General features: G+C 39.9%; 2 non-coding genes across 2 annotated transcripts; both read right to left on the reverse strand.

Annotated features, from left to right (window-relative positions):
• Positions 1-3,124: 3,124 nt before the first annotated feature.
• Positions 3,125-3,231, reverse strand: LOC137097587 (U6 spliceosomal RNA). The gene has a single exon (XR_010910280.1). It is a non-coding gene; the product is annotated as a U6 spliceosomal RNA (small nuclear RNA).
• Positions 3,232-5,068: 1,837 nt separating this feature from the next.
• On the reverse strand, positions 5,069-5,175 carry LOC132783361 (U6 spliceosomal RNA). The gene has a single exon (XR_009632138.2). It is a non-coding gene; the product is annotated as a U6 spliceosomal RNA (small nuclear RNA).
• Between the last annotated feature and the right edge of the window lie 2,602 nt (positions 5,176-7,777).

The following is a 7,777-nucleotide window of genomic DNA, read 5'->3' on the forward strand; positions in this document are numbered from 1 at the left end:
CGTATCCCAAAATCACAAGTCAAACACTTCCCAAGCATCTAGGATTGTGTGAGGTATTTTTGAATGATCTAAGTCAGGTGGCCTTTTGCAGTTGACAGATCGTGATTTTGTTGATGTTTATTGTTTCCAAATGCCGGCTGAGATCTTTTGGCACGTCACCCAGTGTGCCGATGACCACTGGGACCACCTGGACTGGTTTATGCCAGAGCCTTTGCCGTTCGATTTTGAGGTCCTGATAACAACTGGGTTTTTCCTGTTGTTTTTCCTCAATTCGGCTATCACCTGGTATGGCGACATCAATAATCCAGACTTTTTTCCACAATCTGGCGTATTGGGTTCCAAAACTTTGTCAGTCTGGATTTGAAAGTCCCCAGTATTTTTGTGTTTTCTTCTTCTTCTTCTTCTTCTTCTTCTTCTTCTTCTTATTATTATTATTATTATTATTATTATTATTAGAAACACAACAAGATGAGTCCACAGCAGACAAGATCACTCTGCTGGCTGTTGAATTGGATCACACGTCGAACCCTTCCCAAGTGTCTAGGACTGGGTGATGTATTGGCAAATAATGTGTGCAGATCCCAGTAAGGTGGCCTTCTGCACCTGGCAGACTGTCATCTTGTCAGTGCCAATGCTTCCTGGGGGGAATCTTTTGTTGAGAGGTGATTAGATGTCCTTGTTTGTTTCCTTTCTGTTGTTTTGCTGTTGTAATTTTTGAGTTTTTTAATACTGGTAGCCAGATTTTGTTCATTTTCATGGTTTCTTCCTTTCTGTTGAAATTTTCCACATGTGAAGCCATTGAAATCCACAAGCATGTGGACAATTTCAACAGAAAGGAAGAAACCATGAAAATGAACAAAATCTGGCTACCAGTATTAAAAAAAACTCTAAAATTACAGCAGCACAACAACAGAGGGGAAACAAACAGGCACATAAAACCACTCTCAACAAAAGATTCCCCCCAGGCACTTCCAAGCCATTGAATGCTAATCAAGGTGATCAACTGAAACATTCCCACCTAGCCCCAGCAGACAAAAGTCCTTTGTCCCACCCTGGTCATTCCACAGATATATAAACCCATTTTTCCTACTTCCAACAGACCTCACTACCTCTGAGGATGCTTGCCATAGATGCAGGCGAAACGTCAGGAGAAAATTTGCCTCCAGAACATGGCCATATAGCCTGGAAAAACCTACAACAACCCAGAGTTCAGAATGTTTTTTTGATTGTAGGTGAACTATAAATCCCAGCAACTACAACTCCCAAATGACAAAATCATAATTTTTTTGAGTGATGGTCACGCCTTGTGTTGTGAAATGTTTTGTTGCCAAATTTGGTGTGATTTCGTTCATTGGTTCTTTTGTTTTTAAGGTACACATTATGCACAAAGAATTTATATATATATATATATATATATATATATATATATATACACACACACACACACACACACACACACACACTACATTGTCGAAGTCTTTCCTGGCTACCAAGACCGGTGCTAAGGAAAACTGCGTCTGAGGTTTGAGTCAAAAACTCGTAATGTCCTATCCACACATTAATGATTCCAAAATTCTCCATTATGAACAATATTTATCAAAAACAGCCCACTATCCGATGAAAGATGTGCCTTATCTTTTCTTGTCAACTAAAGCATTATTCACTGAAAGTTTCTCTCATATCTGTTTCAGGGGTTTCAGTGTCATTTTAAATTGCAAATCAATCATAGATCATGGAAGCCCTACTTCTGGAGGAGAGATTAACGCTCTGGCTAAAATTGTTTACAAAGCCATTTGTAAACCTTCCGCAGATGCAGATGAGGCAAGTTTACCAGTTTAACATTGTTGATCCCAGAGAAAGCCTTAAGCAATGACTTCAGAGGGCAAAAAAATTTGTTCATTTATCATTATTGTCATGGGCTTTCGCAAATGATAACAATTTGTCTTCATCCTATTTTTAGACAATGAGCCACAATAGAGTCCAGAAAGCCATTTTGCCAGATGGGGGAAGGTGCTTTCTTTGCAAAATGTTGCCTTTGCTTTTCTTTTCTCTCTCTCTCCCCCCCCCCCCCCCCAAACCCCCAATAAAACTGACTTAAGTGGAAAACCAAGAATATGTTTTAATGTCAGGTTTTTCCACCAGGTATACGGACTTATGAAATCAGGACACAAAGAGATAAGTCTAAACGTTTGTTCATATTTATTACATTTTTAAAAAACCCAACATTTTGTTTGTTGATTAGGCCAGCTTGGAATTCAGACTGCGACAATGCTGCTTTGCACTCTTAGTAAAGGTAAAGGTTTTTCCCTGACATTAAGTCCAGTTGTTTCCGACTCTAAGGGTGGTGCTCATCTCCATTTCGAAGCCAGAGAGCCAGCATTGTCCGTAGACACCTCCTAGGTCATGTGGCCAGCATGACTTTGCCACAGTGGTCCATGCTCTTGTTACATCCTGATTAGACTACTGCAATGCGTTCTATGTGGGGCTGCCTTTGAAGACTGCCTGGAAGCTTCAATTTGTCCAACAGTCAGCACCAAGGTTGCTCACCAGAGCAGCGTACAGGGAGCACACAACCCCTCTGTTACGCCATCTCCTAATGCCATGACCCCTTAGTGCAGTTCCTCATGTTTGTATGTCAAAAATTGGCATTGAATGTTTGCCATATATCTGTACACTGTAATTCGCCCTGAGTCCCCTGCGGGGTGAGAAGGGCAGAATATAAAAGCTGTAAATAAATAAATAAAATAAAATACAAGTATATGAAATAAATAAATAAACGACTGCGTGGAGCACCGTTACCTTCCTGCCGGAGCAGTACCTACCTATTGATCTACTCACATTTGCATGTTTTCGAACTGCATGAATTAATTTGGTTTTACCAGAGGCATCACTTGGATGCCACTGGTAAAACTGACACAGGTCTCGGGTTAAAGCCCTGTCTGTATGGGCTCCTAGGTTGTGGCAGCCACAAAAACTAAGTTTCTGGAGTATAACAAGTACTTTCAAACAAAACTGAATGTTACTTAGTTATCTTATAGTCCTTGAGACAGTAAATTATCTTCAAATACTGTCTAAATTAAGTCCAAATGGTATCCAGTTCAAAATATAATCCAAATGATGATACAAGAATATGGAATGCTTCACGAATTTGCGTGTCATCCTTGCGCAGGGGCCATGCTAATCTTCTCTGTATCGTTCCAATTTTAGTACATGTGCTGCCGAAGCGAGCACATTCACTAAATAACATTCAGTTTTGTTTTGTGATTCATGTGCAGTGTATTTACACGCTTTATGTTAACACAGTTCTGTTCTGATAACGCTTTGCAACTTGTATTTTGTTATTGTTCATAGATATTAGGCTTGGGCGGTTTCGTTCGTTAATTTCGTAATTCGTTATTAATTCGTATTTAAATTAGCTTACGATCCAATATTGAGCCATGCAGGAATTGTGTGAGGTGTAATAAAGATTCGAAACAATTTTTTCAATTTATTTCGTAATTATTTCGTAATTATTTTGAAATTACTTCGTAATTATTTCGTAATTATTTTGGCATGTCTGGTGCAAGTTTCATAGTTGTTGTTTGTTTTATCACACCAACAGTCAACAACAGAGGGAGAGGGAAGCTTCAGAAGTTCCCCCTGTCCCATTTGGAGGTTTTTTTAGCATATTGCGCAATCTTGTCCGCCATTAATGAATCGATTCGTAATTTTACGAAATTTCGTATATTTCGAAATTTTTAAAAGGAAAATTTCGGAATTATTAAAAAAAATGAAACGCAAGGGCCCCCTAAAAACAAAACGAGTTTAGAACCAAATTTTTCCGTGGTTACCCAAGCCTACTGTCCATGGAGAGACAGCCTTCTTTGGCCAGTTTTCTCTTCTGCTCTGGATTGCGTTTTTACGGTATTCCCTCTTTGTCATTTGCACTTGAAGCGGTTTACTACTCTTGACTTCCCTCAATGTTGGTTCTTGACTGCCTTTCCCATCATCTGCCAGTCCATGTTCCCATTCTTCTATTGTTTGTTTCCCTCGCAGAAGCCCTCTTCTCTCTGCCTCCTGATTTTCTGGGCAGGTCAAGTCTGTCGACATCACTATGCTGGTGTCATGAATAGTGGGTTGTAATCAGTTTTCTTGTTTTTCTGTCCAGATCATCCAGCTCTACTTGGGTCCAGTTCACAATTCCAGCAATGTCTCTTATGCCGGGGATGGCCCAGGTGTTGTTGTTGTCGTTGTTGTTTGAAACACAACAAGATGAGTCCACAGCAAACAAGATCACTCTGCTGGCTGTTGTATTGGATCACACATTGGACCCTTCCCAAGTGTCTATGATTGTGTGATGTATCGGTGAATAATGCATGCAGATCCCAGTAAGGTGGCCTTTTGCAGATGGCAGATGGTAATTTTGTCAGCACCAATTGTGTTTAAGTGCAGTAACAAAATACAAGTTGCAAAGCGTTATCAAAACAGAACTGTGTTAACATAAAGCGTGTAAATACACTGCACATGAATCACAAAACAAAACTGAATGTTACTTAGTTATCTTGTAGTCCTTGAGACAGTAAATTATCTTCAAATACTGTCTAAATTAAGTCCAAATTTATTTATTTATTTATTTATTTACATTATTTCTATCCCGCCCATATCAGCCCGCAGGCGACTCAGGGCAGTCTACATATCGGCACAATTCGATGCCATCAATACAATACAAAATCAAAAACAATTAAGTGCATTTAGACAAAAAAGACAGTGCAATAACAATTTAAAAAGAGCTCTATCCTCTCATTCCAATCCTCGTCCGTTTCATCGTCTTGGCCGTTCCTGGGTCATTCTCCATCTCAAGCTTGACTATCTATTCCGGGGTTCCAAATGCCTGCTCAAAGAGCCAAGTTTTTACTCTCTTCCGAAAAGTCAGGAGGGAGGGGGCTGATCTAATATCCCTAGGCAGGGAGTTCCACAGTCGAGGGGCCACCACAGAAAAGGCCCTGTCTCTCGTCCCCGCCAAGCGTGCTTGCGAAGCAGACGGGAAGCAAATGGTATCCAGTTCAAAATATAATCCAAATGATGATACAAAAATATGGAACGCTTCACGAATTTGTGTGTCATCCTTGCGCAGGGGCCATGCTAATCTTCTCTGCATCGTTCCAATTTTAGTATATGTGCTGCCAAAGCGAGCACATTCACTAAGTAACATTCAGTTTTGTTTTGTGATTCATGTGCAGTGTATTTACACGCTTTATGTTAACACAGTTCTGTTTTGATAACGCTTTGCAACTTGTATTTTGTTATTGCTCATAGATATCTGTGTTTCTTTGGTGTTTAAGTGCAGGCCAAGGTCTCGAGGCACTGCACCCAGTGTGCCGATCACCACTGGGACCCCCTTGACTGGCTTGTGCAGTTCGATCTTTAAATCCTCATATCGTATCAACTTTTCCAGTTGTTTCTCTTCAATCCTATTATTATTATTATTATTATTATTATTATTAAAAACGCCGTTTTCTATTTCAAGCATTCTTCAAGTTTGAGGACGTGACCTTTGAGAATATACAACCGTAACATTTGGGACTGAGTTTTGTGGACCCCCTTCCTCTTCCTGAGGGCAGCGTGTTTCACAAATAGAAAGGCTTTGCTTTGCATACAGAGCCTGGGAGATGAGAGGTATTTATTCCCTGATTTGCAATCACGGGTGCCTTTCAGCACAAGTGTCTCTTTCTCCCGCAAAAGGGCATCCAAATGAAAGCAGCTCAGAGAGCTCTTTGCTCCGCTCACCCTGCTCCCGGCTGCTGTCGCTTCCACAAAAACTATTAGCAATTATTACTTATTTCAAAGCCTCCTGCTTTGAGCACAGATGAACACTTTGCATTTAGTTTTACCCTTGAGAAATGGGGGCGAGTGGAGGGGGAAACCACCTCCATAATCAGCACCGAGTGATATTTTCTTACTAGAAATAGAGTATGACACCCATCTGTCTCAAACGGCCATCCGGCTGAACATCCAGTGTGTTTTTCAAAGCGTTTCCCATATCCGTGCCTTGCTTTTTCTTTCAATTTGGTGCTCAAAGGACACTTTACACCAAGGCATTTAACAACAAAATTCTAAGGGGAGGGAGAGGTGCCTTAAGATACTATGAAAGGGCATTTTAATCTGTGTTTTAAATAACTAGACATGTTTATCTATGACAAAGTGTTTGTTTGTGTATCAATTTACATACCACCTTTGTCTCAGAGTTGGACCAAAATAAAGGTAAAGGTTTTCCCCTGACATTAAGTCTAATTGTGTCCAACTCGGGTGCTCATCTCCATTTCTAAGCCGAAGAGCCGGTGTTGTTCGTAGACACCTCCTAGGTCATGTGGCCATAGGCATAACTGCATTATTTATTAATTATTTTATTTACTATATTTCTATACCACCCTTCTCAGCCCAAGGGCGACTCAGAGCGGTTTACAAAACGGGCACAATTCAATGCCACAATAATATAAACAGTTAAAAGCATATAAACATCCATAAAATTCCATAAACAATAAAATCAATAAAACATAGGTCCATCATCATCATCATCATCATCATCATCATCATCATCACATCTCCTGGTTTCAGTTTAGACAAATAATGGATTTTTGTAAGGCCGATAAAAAAGAGGACTTTACAACACAAGAGTCGATCTGGGATAGAATGATGGCAAAGAGGAAAAATTAATAAAGTTAATATATCAAAAACTTCTCGAGTGGAATTTGGAAACAGAATTAATTAAAGAAAATATGATTAAATGGGCAAGGGACATCGGCCACCCCATCCTCTTGGAGGATTGGGAACGTGTCTGGAAAACGAACTATTTGAGATCGCTAAATGTGAACGAAAACTGGTATAAAATGTTTTTCAGATGGCACCTAACCTTGGAAAAATTAGCGAGATTCTATAAAAATCAAAATAACAAATGCTGGAAATTCGGCAAGGACACAGGAACCTACTATCATGTCTGGGGATCGTTCAAGGAAATCCAAACATTTTGGGGAAGAATACATGGACACTCCCAGAAAATATTAAAAACTAAATTCGATCTCAAACCCAAATATTACTTATTGAATCTAACAAATGCGGAGTTTAATAAAAACAATGATATAATTTACTTTTATCTAACAACTGCAGCAAGATCTCTCCTAGCTCAGAAGTGACGTCAAAAAGAGACCCCACTAATTGAAAATTGGTTTAGCAAATTAAGAGACTATATGGATTTGGATTACTTAACATTCCTACTTCAAGACCAGTCGGAGACTCACAAGACGGACTGGTCACTTTTAAGAGAATATTTGAAGGAGTAGAAGTGTAAATAGTTTGAGTTAAATGAAATAAAACAAAGAGAAAAGAAAAAGAAATTAAAAAAAATAAAACATAGGTCCTCGATATCTAATTTCCAGAATCTTTATCCGATTGCAATTGTCCAGCCGTTCCAAGGTCAAGTAATTGTTTACTACATTGCATTTGAGAAAGCCTGCTCACAAAGCCAGGTTTTGACTTTTTTTCGGAATGTTAGGAGAGTGGGAGCCGATCTAATATCTCTGGGGGGGGGGATGTTCCATAGCTGAGGGGCCACCACTGAAAAGGCCCTGTCTCTCGTCCCAGCCAACTGAACCTTTGAAGAAGGTGGGACAGAGAGCAAGACCTCTCCAGAAGATATTAAATTCCTGGATGGTTCATAAGGAGAGATACATTCGGACAGAGTCCTCCTAGACTCAGCACTGACACTTGACGCGCAGGTGTCGGCAGTGGCTGGGAGGGCCTT

This window comes from Anolis sagrei, chromosome 8 (genome assembly GCF_037176765.1).
Source record: "Anolis sagrei isolate rAnoSag1 chromosome 8, rAnoSag1.mat, whole genome shotgun sequence".
NCBI classification, from domain to species: domain Eukaryota; kingdom Metazoa; phylum Chordata; class Lepidosauria; order Squamata; family Dactyloidae; genus Anolis; species Anolis sagrei.